We start from the raw sequence: 14,541 nt of genomic DNA, 5'->3' as shown, positions 1-14,541 counted from the left end.
CTACTGATTGCTTTTACAGACTCACCCATTGGGTTACCTATTCATGGGATAGCACCACCACTCTTAATTATTGTTGTTTAAAAATGTTTTTAATAACTTCTAAGATAAAATACCCTCATCTACTTCTCTTAAAAGATATTTCCTCACTACTGTTGTACATTTATGTTCCCCATATGAACTTTAGAATGAACCTGTCTAGTTGAAATGGCAATAAACATGTTTACAATATTAGTATTCCTAATTTTTGAAGGAATATATCCAAGTTTTCTTTTGTGTTCCTCTTGTTGGTTTCTACTTAGGTATTTTATCTTTTTATGTACCCATCTAAATGCAATTTTTTCCATTATATTTTGTAGCTGACTGATTTATGTTTATATGAAATCTATTTGTGTGTGTGTGTCCCAGTGTTCTACCTAGTCACTTTATCAACATTTTGCACTGTTTATATTAGTTTTTCAATTAATTTTGTGGCTTCTAGATATACAATTATACCACCTGAAAATATGTCTTATCCCCTTTTCAGATTTTCATATTCCTTTTCCCCATCAAACTGTTACATCTGCTGCCAAACAAATGCTAATCAAATGGACACACTTGTATTGCTCCTGACTCTAATGTGACCGGTCTAGTGACCTTTTGCAGACACAGCACATGTCCTCTAGCCTTCCGAGTCCAGTGCAGGTATTCCAGTAATTTTTCATATACTAGTGTTTGCTTGAAAAATAATGAAAAATAAATTTGAGTCGAGCTATTGCTGTCAGTGTAGAAAGGAAACAAGTGCTCACGAATGTACAGGATAGGGTAAAAAAAAAACAATTTTCTTTACAGCAAAGGCAGAGACGCTCATTAAGATATGTCAGGATTGGATGTTGTAAATTCTGAGGTTGCATCTGACTGAACACTAGAACTCAGCATCTTCATACTAAAAATAAAATGATAAAAACTTTTTTATGCCCACCATGGCAATAGCTATTTAAATATATGATTAACTGGGGAAAAGAAGGTATTGTAACTGTCCAAAGGGCAATCTTGGACTATTCCCCCTTTTATCATTTTCATTATTTCCCTCTCTTTTTCTCCATTTCTAGCCTTGCTAAAAATTGAGTCAGAGATTGGTTTATTTAAAATATACAAGATTTTTGGTTTGATACACCAAGCATAGTAATTGGACCAAAGCTAATAAAACATAGAGAAAAATGTTTATCCATAAACAAGTGGTAAAGATTATGAATACACAAGATCCTCTCTGATTTTCCTGGTTCCAAAATGGACTTCAACTTAAAGAGAAAACTGTCAATAAAAAATTGGTTGTTTTCACAATCACTGCTTTATGTTTAAAAATTGAAAATGCAAATAAAAAATATTTCAATATATGGTATTTTGGCAAGTGCAATTTAAAATACGGTTTGTTTCTTCAGCCACGGGAAGAATAACATTTAATTCTATGTATTTAATGTTGGCATTGATTCTGTTACTTCTGGCTATAGATGAAATACTCTTAGAGCAATTTCCCTTACACAGCAATTTTAAATGTTTCACTAAAATAAAATATCATGTATGTCTCATAATATAGTTGTAATTTGACCTAAATTGTTATTGTATTAGCATAATATAAAATATCTGATTACATGTTTTAAATTCATATATTTTCCATAAAAAGCAATAAAAAACCATAGAGCTTGTATTACAACTGGGAAGATGAAAGAAATATCATGGTCCTCACTATGAAGAAAATTACAATGTCTTTCTTTAAAAATTTATCTTTATTGTTGAAAAAATTACAGATGTCCCCCCCCCCCGCCATTGCCCTCTCCTACCTCACACCCACCTTGATCTTCTGCTTTGAGACTGATCAAAACAAAATAAAATTTTAAACCAAGAGATTTTCTTTTGTACTTTATTAAAGTTAAATTTTTATTCCGCAAAATACAATGCTTAGGAAAAATGAAAAGACAAACCACAGACTAAGGAAACATATTTGAAACCACACTTAGTAAAGGAGTTGTTCTCAGAATATATAAAGAACTTAAAAGTCAATTAAAAAATAAAGTAGACAATGGACCTGAACAGACACCTCACCAAAGAAAACACACAAATGGCAAACAAGCATATAGGAAGATGCTCAAACTGATTAATTAGGGAAATGCAAATTAAAGCCACAAAGTAACAGTACTGCACATCTATCAGAATGGTCAAAAAAAAAAAAAAAAAAGAGGCCATCTCTCCCACAAAGACTAAAATACTCACTATCTGACCCTGTGCAGAAAAATCTTGGAACCTCTGATATATGGGAGCATCAGTGTACTATTTTTTGTCTCTTCCATAAGCCTAAAATAATTTCAGTACAAAATACTTTAAAGTGCACTACCCTAATTAGCCTCTCAGCAGTGCTTTACGTATGGCTCATCCTATTGTTTTCCTAATTTTACACCTAAGGAAAGTAGGGTTAGTTAAGTGACTTGCTGAAAGGCACAGAGTTCACATGAAACCAAGAGATGTTAAATCAGATTTTCAAAACACAAAGACAGCATGCCTTTTTTGCTTTATTTGATGATCCTGGGGACTTTGACTTATAGATGAGCTTTTATTTTCAAGAAAAAATTATAAAATATTTATAGACTATGAAGCAAAATTGCACCATTACGTCACTAAATCCTTAGAGAATTCAAAGATTGCTAGTTTGATTTCAATTTTTTTTTTTTCTTGAAGTATAGGTAGGGATGCAATGATTTGTAGTGCAAGGTGTGATCTGAAATATAATAAAATAGACATCTTGAACGGAAAAGTTGCTGCTTATGTATAAAAACCTACTGCAGTGTGAGCCTTCATTCATCCAATCAGCAAATAAAATTGAAAAAATTTATTTTCTATTTAGCTGAATTATTATTTCCCACTTTATTATAAAGAATACACTTCTGAATGTTTACTATAAAATAATGTAATGACAAAAATTTACATGAACTTGCAAGTACAGATTATAAATCCATCAAAATTCGGTGTTGTTCTTAAAACAATAAAATGATGAATTTAAAAGCTCTCTTAGACTGGCAAATCGGACATGATTGAATTAAAAGTGCTTCCAAATGGAAGATAGGTACTCTTGCCAAAAAGTTTTAATATTGCATTTTTCTACTTGTTAAAATACAATTAACAGTGATATTGATATGTAAACCATTTTGTGGTTCTGCTTATGAGAACAGAACAGTGTGTAGGGTGAGGGATAGAAGTGTTCCCAGTGTTGCCTATGATCTGACTCAGCATCAGCTGAAAACACCCTTGTACTATTTTAACATTTTCCTTTCCTCTATTAACTAATGTGTCACTCTGGGCTATGACTCAAGCTGGTGACTCATTTCTGTCCAAGACTGTGCCTGGAGATCTTGAGTGATGACTGAAACTACCAGAAAGTTTTCCTCGTAGAAGAGACTTTGTTTTGGTAACAAGTACATAGACTATTGGGCCACAACTTTCAGCTGGTTTACTTTCAATAAAGGGAGTTGGTAGGCCCTTTACGTTTTATATTTTTTTAACCACAGCAAAATCTTTTATTGTTTTATCTGCTTTATATTCTACTGTACTTACATTTTTATTATTACTGTATTTCTTTCAGCTTTTTAATTTTTAATTTTAATATTTTAAAATGCACAAGAATAATCTTATGAATTCTCTGAATAGCTTACATTCCCAGCAAGGGAGATGGACAGCTCTTTTGCTTCTAATTAGTTCTGTAAAATACCTTTTAATGCTATAAAACAGATCTGCTTTTTCAGTCCCAGATGGCACCTTTGCCCTGAAAGGCAGTCTTGTGGAGGAAGCGGTTAGTGCGGCGTTTAAATCACTGTTCCTGGCAGCCACGGCGACTGCTGCTGAGGACTCATTCCCACGGGAGCAGTAAGCACCGACCCAGACAGCTCAGGGTAGTGACTAGAGTATTGTTGCTTTCTGATTTCTAGGATCATTCAGTCTTTAATAAACAAATCCATGAATTAAAGATAATTGTCTGACAGTGACCAAGCCTTCCATTCAGTTCATAGTATGGGATGAAAAGGAAACTGGAAATCCTCATACTTCCTTTTGTTTTACTTACTTTTCTAGTTGCATTGTCTAGCACTTCTAAAATAAATATAAATATTTCTTCAGTGGTTCCAACTTCTGGTGGTTTTCTAGCCAACTGCAATGCCCGGGGTGGCAAACATGAGAGCATCTCCAACGGGCTTGCCTCCGCCCCTGCAGGACTCCTCGGTCTCGGAAGCTGAGAGGGGGGATGTGAACCCCTTCAGGAAAATCTTTACGAAGAACAGCGGGTCTGTCTCTAGGTCCACTTAAACAACTCTGTGGTAAAGCGATGGAACAATGGACTGTAATTTCTAGGTTGATTTTTGTCTCTCCTTTGTCTTTACAAACAGGCACAGTAGAAAAGGAAGGAGAGGTTGATAGGAGGAGAGGGGAGAACACATCAGTGTCTTCCCAGGGAAGAAAATGAGAAGTAGTCCACCCTCAGGGTGAGGATACACGCTGGTATCTGGACAACTGGAGCTCGCAGCTGCATACCCCAGTGGAGGAATCGAGCTGGGGAGGGGGGCTGGCAGGCCCGAGGAGGGCCAGAAGTGACATCTCAGAGACGTCAGGAAGCCAGACACCTGGGTAGCAGATTATGGGAAGCAGAGGCCTTAGTGTCTACAATATTCCTTCCACTATGAGGGAACTTAAAAATATTGAAAGTGGGTAAATGCCTGCTTTTCACTTGAGTTCTGAAAATTTCAGATTGTATGAATTACTTTGTGCTTATTAAACTTTAGGCAATAAATTGCTATTAAAATTATTACAAAGAGGAGTGTTGGTTGTCTAGTATAATTGTTTTCCTAAATTTTACTTCATTGTTGATATGTCAAGAGAGGTTTCTCTTGAGAAAACAGTCAAATGTACTATGATTGTATCTCTTTTGTATTGACAAGCTTCCTCACGAAATTAGATCAACATAAGGGATCTAAACTTTATATCTTACTTTCCTTTCTTGGAACATCACCTAATAACTTTTTTACCAATTAAATTTTCAGATCAGTTTGTTTCTTCAGTCATTCTGCACAGTTAAACACACAATAAGCGCCGCCTCTGTCACCTGGCACCACTTTCCCCCTCACTTACTCTGAGCTCTGTTTATGTTTTCTCAGGCAGTTTGCATTGATTCTCACTCTCAGTGAGAACCTTCCTCTCACCAGTAAAAATTCTAATCATGGGACATTCAATCATTCATTTATTCTTTCATGCATTCCAAAAATATTACTTTATCATATGCTATGTCTCAATGTAATACTAAGAAGTTCCTTTTATTTTATTTTTAAGGCCTGTGAAATACTAAGATATGTTTTTTTACTAGTACTCTTGTACATCCCAAATATTCCAGTAGTTTCCTAGTCTTGACTGAATTCACCAGCATACAGCCCTCACACTTCACATACACACCCATAGCCTCGGTCTGCCAGGATTACAAATCCACTTGAACTTAACAGCTATCGGAACCCATTTAGCTCTAGACACCAGGGACAACAGAATTTCACAAGGAAACGGAAGTCTTCTTTATGAATATCTATCTAATTTATTATCTAAAATGAAAACTCACACTAAATGCTTACTGTGTTGAGGCAAGCCACATACAGAAGTGAAATGTACTAGAATACAATAAGGGTGGTGGCAAATTGGAAGACTCATGCCCAATCTAAAGGATATAGCAGCTACGCAACTACTGTCAACTGTTGCCTTGTGGGAATATGGGCTCAGCAAGGCCAGACTCAAATTTTCAACACCTGAAATTTAATACAAAATTTTCCAGTTTTTAACATGCAGGTATAATTTAACATTTCTGCAAATCAAATAAAGTTTCAACCATTACAAAATAAAACCTTTTAATTTATTAAGAGCCTGGCACATGTCTGCTATTCTGTCACTTTTTTGAATGTATACTTTTGATCACTTCTTTATTTAAGCACAAATTTTAAATATGAGTTTCCATAGAGCAAAGAGAACGATAACTTGATGTTTTTTCTAGCATGATTGATCAAAAAATTAACAATTTAAGTTTTTTATATGTCACAACTCAGTACTTTCAAAAACTTTTAAAATTAGTATTAAGTGTCATAAAACTTTATCAACTTTCTATTATAAACAAAGTGTAACAATTAAAAAACTATTTCACGCACTGGATATCTGGATCTATAGTTGACAAACTGTGTTTCTCTCCCATTATCCACATAGAACTGGTGCTGGTTACCTCCAGATGGTCTAGTCCCAAACCTTGCTGTCACAGCCCCCGGTCAGTCAGGCTAGTCAGTAGTGGCAATAGTCATGGAGTCATTGCTACATATCAACAGTGAGCAGCTGCTTATAGATAAAAGCGACTGCAGATGATATAAATACGTGCCACTGAGCCCAAAATAAGTGTATCCTTGACTTAACTTTTTCATAATCATATCTCCAAAATTCTTATGATTCCTCCAATGCCACCTCTCATTAAAGGAAGGTGCTGACAAAGGGAGAGTTATGCTAAAAAGAAGTAGTGGTTAAAAGTCTTCTTTTTTCAAACTTTTAAAAAGCATACGGCCATATGAACACACTGACAGGTCCCTCCCAGAGCCTTGGAAGGGTCTGGAACAAATGAGAACCCCTAAATCTTAACCTTCACTAGCATCAATGTAAATCTGCCTCTAGTGAGAGCTGTGATCAACATATATTGCTCTGTCCTTCCCCAGAATAAATCAGTCAGTTGCTCAGTAATTGGTAGAGTAACCTGAAATTTCTGTTATCATTTTGGAAAAGTAAAATAAGCTGATCCTAGAAATTCTGCTTCATGGTGGCCACCAACTAAACTGCTTAACAGAGGTAAACAAAAGCAAGTCTTATTAATGAGAGATGGAAACTTTATCTTTTTATTCATAAAAGTTTTGTTTCTAATAGTTAATAAATTGTAACAGGCTAATTACAGGTAAATATTTGCTTGATTAATTAAATAATGTTACTCCCACTAATAAGATACATGTGACCCTTAAGTTGTTTAATAGCAAAAATGCTCATTAATACAAAAAAAATCATGATTCAATGAGCAAAAGGGCAATTTTCAAAATTATATACAATATGATGCAATTTCATCAAAATGTTTATAGTCGCATGGAAACATTTTGGAAAGTTTTCATTAAAGTATCAGCAAAGGTTTTCTAAGACTTGTCATTATGGATATTTTGAAATTTAATTTAAAACTATTTTAATTAAAGATTTTAAACAGGACATATATTGCTTTTTGAAATATGTTGTAAAATTATAAAACTATTTTTATTTTAAAAACAATAAAATAGATGACATTCAGTATGTAAGCTACACAATAATATGAAGTTTTCATATAATAGGAATCTATTTTAATTCATATAAACCTGTTATTCAAGGCTTATTTTTATACCAGTTATTTGACTCTGGCATCAGTCATACAGCCCTCCTGTATGTCTTGATAAGCCCATGGTTGTTCTATTTTTTTTGAGCTAAATCTTGATAAAGCAGATGATAATCTGACGCTTGCCTTCTGTATTGTGAAAATCCCTCTGTGCTTGTAATAAAGGCTTCATCTCTCCTCTACCAAAAGTATGTGTCAAGAGTGGATAAATGGAAGTCTTTTTAAACACAGACTAACATATGTATTAACTAATTACTTATATAAATCACTATTTATATGATTATAAATAATATCTTTATTATAACATATTAATAAATTATATGAATTACTCATTTAAAAAAAATTATATCTTTATTGATTTCAGAGAGAGGAAGGGAGAGGGTGATAGAAACATCAATGATGAGAGAGTCATCGATCGGCTGCCTCCTGCACGCTCCCTGCTGGGGATCAAGGCCGCAACCCGGGCATGTGCCCTGACCGGGAATCAAACCCCTATCACCTGGATCCTAGGCCGACGCTCAACCGCTGAGCCATGATCAGCCAGACACTCACTTATTTTAATGTAAAGAATATATCAAAGTTTCTAGTAAAATTTGTTAATTGCACTTTCTATTTTTAGTTTATTTTTATTGTTGAAAGTAGTACAGATGGCCTCCTTTTTCCCCCCACTGATCCCCTCCACCCCACATCTGTCCCCCCCCCCCGGCCTCTCCACACTATTGTTTATTCTATTTTCAAAGATAAGGAAAAGTAACACACTTTAAAATTAAAAACAGGTGAATAGAATAACATACCCCAAATAGAATTGCGCTAGTGTAATTCTCTGATTATATATTTTATAGTTTGTTATGTGTGATTGTTTAGAAACATGATGCTACTAATCTTTGAGATACTATAGCCAGTGTGGCCTGCAGACTTTTGTTGGTTCAATTTATCTCATCTTTAATATGGATTTGTGGGCTCTCAGGGCTATCAGCTATCCTATGAAAAAACCCTCTTTTGCTACTTCCCCCTGTCATTAAATTCTTGTTTCCAATCCATCAGCACATTTTTTTTTATTGAGTTCCTATTTTGCTCAAAGCATAACTCAGGAAAAGGCAAAAAAAGATAAGGATCACAACCTGTTCTTTTAAAGCTCATAGTGTGGCCTGGCTAGTGTGGCTCAGCGGTTGAGCATCGACCTATAATCCAGGAGATCGCGGTTCGATTCCTGGTCAGGGCACATGCCCGGGTTGTGGGCTCAGTCCCCAGTGGGGGGGCGTCCAGGACGCAGCCGATCAATGCCTTTCTCATCTCTCTCTCTCTCCCTCTCCCTTCCTTTCTCTGAAATCAATAAAGACATATTTTACAAAATAATAAAATAAAATAATAAAAAAATAAAAGCTCATAGTGTGTGTGCAGGTGGAGGAGCTATAACATTTGAAGATAATTAGAAGGATTTATAAATGTACTTCAGCAATAAATATCGAGGGTTTTGTTGTTGTCCTTTGGTTGCTGTGTATTGTGTTTTTACCAAGAGTTAAATATAACTTTCAGTATCCAGACATGAGAGAGGAGATAGGGCAGTAAGTTACATACCAAGCGTGTCTATAAAATGGTTGCAAGTACAGACTGTATATAGAAAGAAATGAGAAGGAAACACCAAGTTCGGGAAGACTCGGAAATAAATCTATTGCTGAAAATGTTTGGTGGAGCCTATTTGAATGTGTATCAGTTGGCATTGGTGTCTTTATTGGTAGGTAACCAATAACTCAACCCAAATGGCAATTTCTTTTTTATGTGATTAAAATCCAGAGATCTTTCACAACCCAGGCACAGGTTACAAACACCGGCTGGTCCCATTCTCTTGGTTCTGCCTGTGGCTGTGCTGGCTTCGGTCCGACAAGTATACGCCATGTGGTGGAGAGATGGCCGCAGAAGGCTCAGCCTTGTATGATTCGGTTATAGTGTACTCAAACAGCTCTTCTTCCATCAGTGTGAACAGAATTCCAATCCTCACGGGCAGTGTTCTAAATCAAGGAACGTGCCCATCTCTGCACCAGTCTCTGTTGAGGGGTAAGTAAAATTCAACAAGCGGCTGAGGCCTGGGTCACATACACACCCTGAAACAGGGGATGGAACCTGCCCCACCAAGGCCCATGAACTAAAAGCTGGGGTGAGCCACTCCGCATAAGGAGGAAAAAAGAAGGTGAAATGGTTTCTAGATCATTAAAAAATAATGGGCTTTCATTTCATGGAGCAAGATAATTATTGGTTGGGTCATTGTGGGGCTTTGTCTTTAATACTTTCACAATTCATATTGTTGCATGTTTTGTATGAACTTGAAAAATGTTAAGGCGGTCAAGGTAGTTAAAAAAGAGAGTTTCAGTGTTTGGAAGAGTGTTGGGAAATAAGCACAAATGTAAAATGATTTTTTTTAAAGAAATCTGTAGAGAAATTTAACAGCAAATATAAAAACTTTTAACACTGCTTCACCATTTCACCTAATAAATTCATACCTTGAAATTACTTTTAAGGGAAAACTAATCGAGCACGGATAGACATATTCATACTTATTACACACTGTTAATAATATCAAAAATGAGAAAAATCATTACATGATGAATAATGAAGAATTAATAAATTTTCTTATAGCCATATTGTCATATGCTTTGGAAGCATTTACTATTTTAATTTGTATTTGTTCATATGAAATAGAAACAAAATAAATCAAGTTTTAAAAAGAGCATGTATAATTGCATTTATATATAAAAATGCTTACAGAAAGTTTGGAAGTACAGGCATATGAATCAAGAGATTAAAAATTGTTATACCTTTATATGAAGTTAAAGGCAGTTTTTCTTTCTACTTAGCTATATTTTCTATTTTGTAAAATAAAAAATTTGTAATTCTCAAATAAGTAGTGGTAGAAAGAAGGACTGGAAAATCTCCTCACTTTTTAGTTACAAAGTAAAAATTAATTATAATAACGTAAAAATGTTGATGTTATAACAGTTTGTGTAATTTAGTTTACTTTCTTTTAAGTATGAGAAATATGGTATTTCAGTCTTAAAAAATGACTTGGCCTACATGTGTTTGCTTGTGTACATATGTGTATACACATAGATTTATACCTACACACATATATCATATGTGCACACCCTCCTTTTTAAAAATTTCCAGATTTTATATTGTTAATCAAATGTCAGCTTTTTCTTCCAATGGCCAAATCACTGAAGTGCATAAAGTATATAAAATGGATCACTGCCATTCTACTGCAGAAATTTAACTCTGTATATAAGCCAAAAGACCTTACAGTTGCCAAATAAGAAGAGAATTACTAACATCAAAAGACCTTCAGTCACACACTGCTCAGCTTGAAATCAGACACCTGATATCAGCATAAGAAGACTTTGAAAGGTTTATTTCAAGGCAGTGCCAGTATCTTGCAGAGTAAAACCTTCCTCACATTTCCAAATATTTATAATAACTGACATGAAAAGTAAACACAGCTTTCTAAATGCAGGTAACTCTTGTTTTAAAAGGAAATATACCTTAAAGAAGTATGTGAGAATCACAGAACTTCTCATCTGGGATAAGTCTTAGAGAACATCCAGTTTAAATGTTTTACTTTATAAGTAGGAAAAGCTACATGCTATGATGCAAAATGACTCATGGAAACCTCCAGCTCAGTAAAGGAAAATTCTAGATCAATCCACCTGACTCACTGTCCTTAGCTTTTGCTGTCATGCTACACTGCTAAAGCCACCACAAATGAGCCCGGAATTTGTTGGATTTTCCTCAGTGTGGGTCTGGAAAAACAATAATTTGGCTTGTGGTGTCAAGGAAAGAGTGTATGCACCCTTTAATCTTTCTCACAAGTTGTTAACTATGTAAACCGGGCATGTTAGTTAAGTTCTCTGGGCCTCGCTACCTCATCTGTTAAATGAGATGACTAATGTTTGTGGGAAAGCGTTTGTGAGGCTTGTAAGTTTGGAGGTAATATGTATGAAGAGACTGGTGTATAGCAGGTTTTGCTGTTTTGCTCAGATGAAAACTGATCCATCTCTCCTGTCCTTAGGAATGCTGACACAAGTGATTGCCTTCATTACTCCACTTTAGACGACCCTTCAAGAAATTCTGTCCAGGACACAAGATGCTGATGCTTAATTCTCCATCCACTGTATTTAGTCATCTCCTTCATTGTATTTCAGAGACTATGACTTTTTATTACAAATAGGAAGGGAAATTTTATTGGCCAGTGTAAGAAACGGTGTAACAAAGGAATTCTGTCAACTATGTTTTTGACTGAATTTCCAGAATGTATATGTGACCTTCTGGAGCATTTCTTTCATTAGGTTTCATGATCATTCAATTAAGCTTAATTTTAATTAAGTCCAGATAGTTTATCTAAAATGGATATTTCACTGTCATTTAAAAATACACGTAAAATAAGAACCCTTTACCTTCAGAGAAGATTTTTAAAAATTAGTATGTATCACAGATTATCTAATGATAAACCACTACTTGAAAAGAAGCTATTTTAAGACATTATCTTAAGCAGTAACAGGTTATCATATAACTGTGATAATATCTCTCAGGCTCTAATCATTACTTCAGGGGTGTATATATCTCAGTAGAAAAAAAAATAGCCCAAAACTTCAGAAAGACCTTTAAAAAAACCCTCAAAATGGATGAAAGACTTAAAGGTAAGTCACAAAACCATAAAAATCCTAGAAGAAAACATAAGCAGTAAAATGTCAGACATCACTTGTAACAATATTTTTGCCAATATGTCTCCTAGGGCAAGAGAAATAAAGGAAAAAATAAACAAATAAGACTACATCAAACTAAAGCTCTTCTGCACAGCAAAAGAAATCATCAACAAAATGAGAAGGGAACCCACTATATGGAAGAATATATTCACCAATGATGTATCTGATAAGGGGTTAATTTCCAAAATACATAAAGAACTCATACAACTCAACAATAGGAAGATAAACAATCCAATTTAAAAATGGGCAAAGGACCTGAATGGACACTTCTCTAAAGAGGACATGCAGATGGCCAAGAGACATGAAAAAATGCTCAGTATCACTAATCATCAGAGATGCAAATCAAAACCACAATGAGGTATCACTTCACACATGTCAGAATGGCTCCATCAACAAATCAATGAACTAGTGCTGGCGAGGGTGTGGAGAAAGGGGACCCTAGTTCACTGCTGGCGGAATGCAGACTGGTGCAGCCACTATGGAAAGCAGTATGGAGGTTCCTCAAAAAAATAAAAATGGAATTGCCTTAGGACCCAGCAATCCCATTTCTTGGAATATTTCCTAAGAATCCCGAAAGACCAATTTGAAAGGATATATGCACCACTATGTTCATAGCAGCACAATTTACAATAGCTAAGATCTGGAAACAGCCCAAGTGCCTATCAGTAGATGAGAGGATAAAAAAGCTGTGGCACATTTACACCATGGAATACTACGCAGCTGTAAAAGAGGATCTCTTACCTTTTGTAACAGCATGGATGGACCTGGAGAGCATTATGCTAAGCGAAATAAGCTGTTCAGGGAAAGTCAAATACCATATGATCTCACTTATATGTGGATCTAATGAACAAAATAAACTGACGAACAAAATAGAAACAGAGGCATGGATGCATGGAACAGACTGATGGATTTTGGGGGGGGGGGGGACTGGGTGAAGGAAGGTGAAGGGATCAGCCAAAGAATATATATGCATAACCCATAGATACAGCCCACAGTGTGGTGATGGCCAGAGGGAAGGGGGGGGATGAGTGAAGGTGGGCAAAGGGGGAGGGCATATGTAATAGTGTCAACAATAAAAATAAAGTTAAAAAATATATATATGCCCAAAGCAAAGGGCATATCCAGCAGTCCAGGGAATTGAAATAAGCTTCCATCATGAGAGTTTTCAAGCTATTAGAATAAGCACTGGCATCAAGGCTATTCTTTCCACATAGAAAAGGAAGAAACACCTCATAGAATGGAGAGAGCTGTGAGTCCCCTTTTGAATATCATTCTAGAAAGTGCTTAAGGTGAGAAATACTAAAAGGAAGTTACCAGGAAACAGATTTCATTCCAGTAAAAGGAAAAATATTTTAATATTCAGAGCTGTCCAAAATGGTGAGTTCTTTGTCACATAGCTCTTCCTGAAAGAATTGATATACTTAAGCATGCTCCATTACTTCCCTACAATGAAAATCCTCTTATTCAGATTATTCCAAGGCAAGCATGACAAAGTATAATATTTGAAAATGATACTTAGATAAGAAGTTTGAAATCTTCTTTACTATAAGATTAAAACTAATTTCCTACATTAAAACATAATGCTGTTTAACTTGCAAAAAGATAAGAGATAAGTGTTGGCCAGGATGTGGAGTGAAGGGGACCCTTGTGCACTGTTGGGGGAAATGTACATTGGTGCAACTGCTTGGAAACCAGTGTGGAGTTTCCTCAAAAAATTAATAATAGAGCTACCTTATGATCTAGCAGTCTCAATTTTGGTAATATATCGGAAGGAAATGAAATCACAGTCTGGAAGAAGTATCTGTTTATTGCAGCATTATTCACAATAGCCAAGATATCAAAACACGGCATTCAGTGGGTGAAAGGATAAACACAGTATCCTGGGAAGAAGTGCTGTGAAACCTCCTTGAAGACGAGAGGCCAAGAGGTAGAAAACCAGTACCCCAGCTGACAGGTGGCTCCAACTCTCAAACATGTCACTGAAGCCATCTGGATCATCCAACTCAGCCACCCTTTAGCTAATGCAGCCATATAAGTGGGTCCAGGCAAAACCAGGGGATGGATTTCCCAATCAGCTCACAGAATTACAAGAAATAATAAATTGTTCGTGTTTCAAGCCTATAAGATGTAAGGTTTTTTGCAAAGCAATAGGTAACTGATCCATTTCCTTAGTTTTACTAAATCATATAATAGGAAGCAAGAAGTTATAAGCTGAAAATAAATGCAGAATTTATTAATTTTTTAAAGTGGCATTATAAACCTGCAACGCTACTGAGGCATACAATAGCAAAAGTGAAAGAGAACCTATCTATCAGCCAAATGGAATGTGAACAATTTTATTATTTGTTG

Source organism: Miniopterus schreibersii, assembly GCF_964146895.1.
Source record: "Miniopterus schreibersii genome assembly, chromosome: 3".
Lineage (NCBI taxonomy): Eukaryota > Metazoa > Chordata > Mammalia > Chiroptera > Miniopteridae > Miniopterus > Miniopterus schreibersii.
This window is presented reverse-complemented; position numbering follows the sequence as displayed.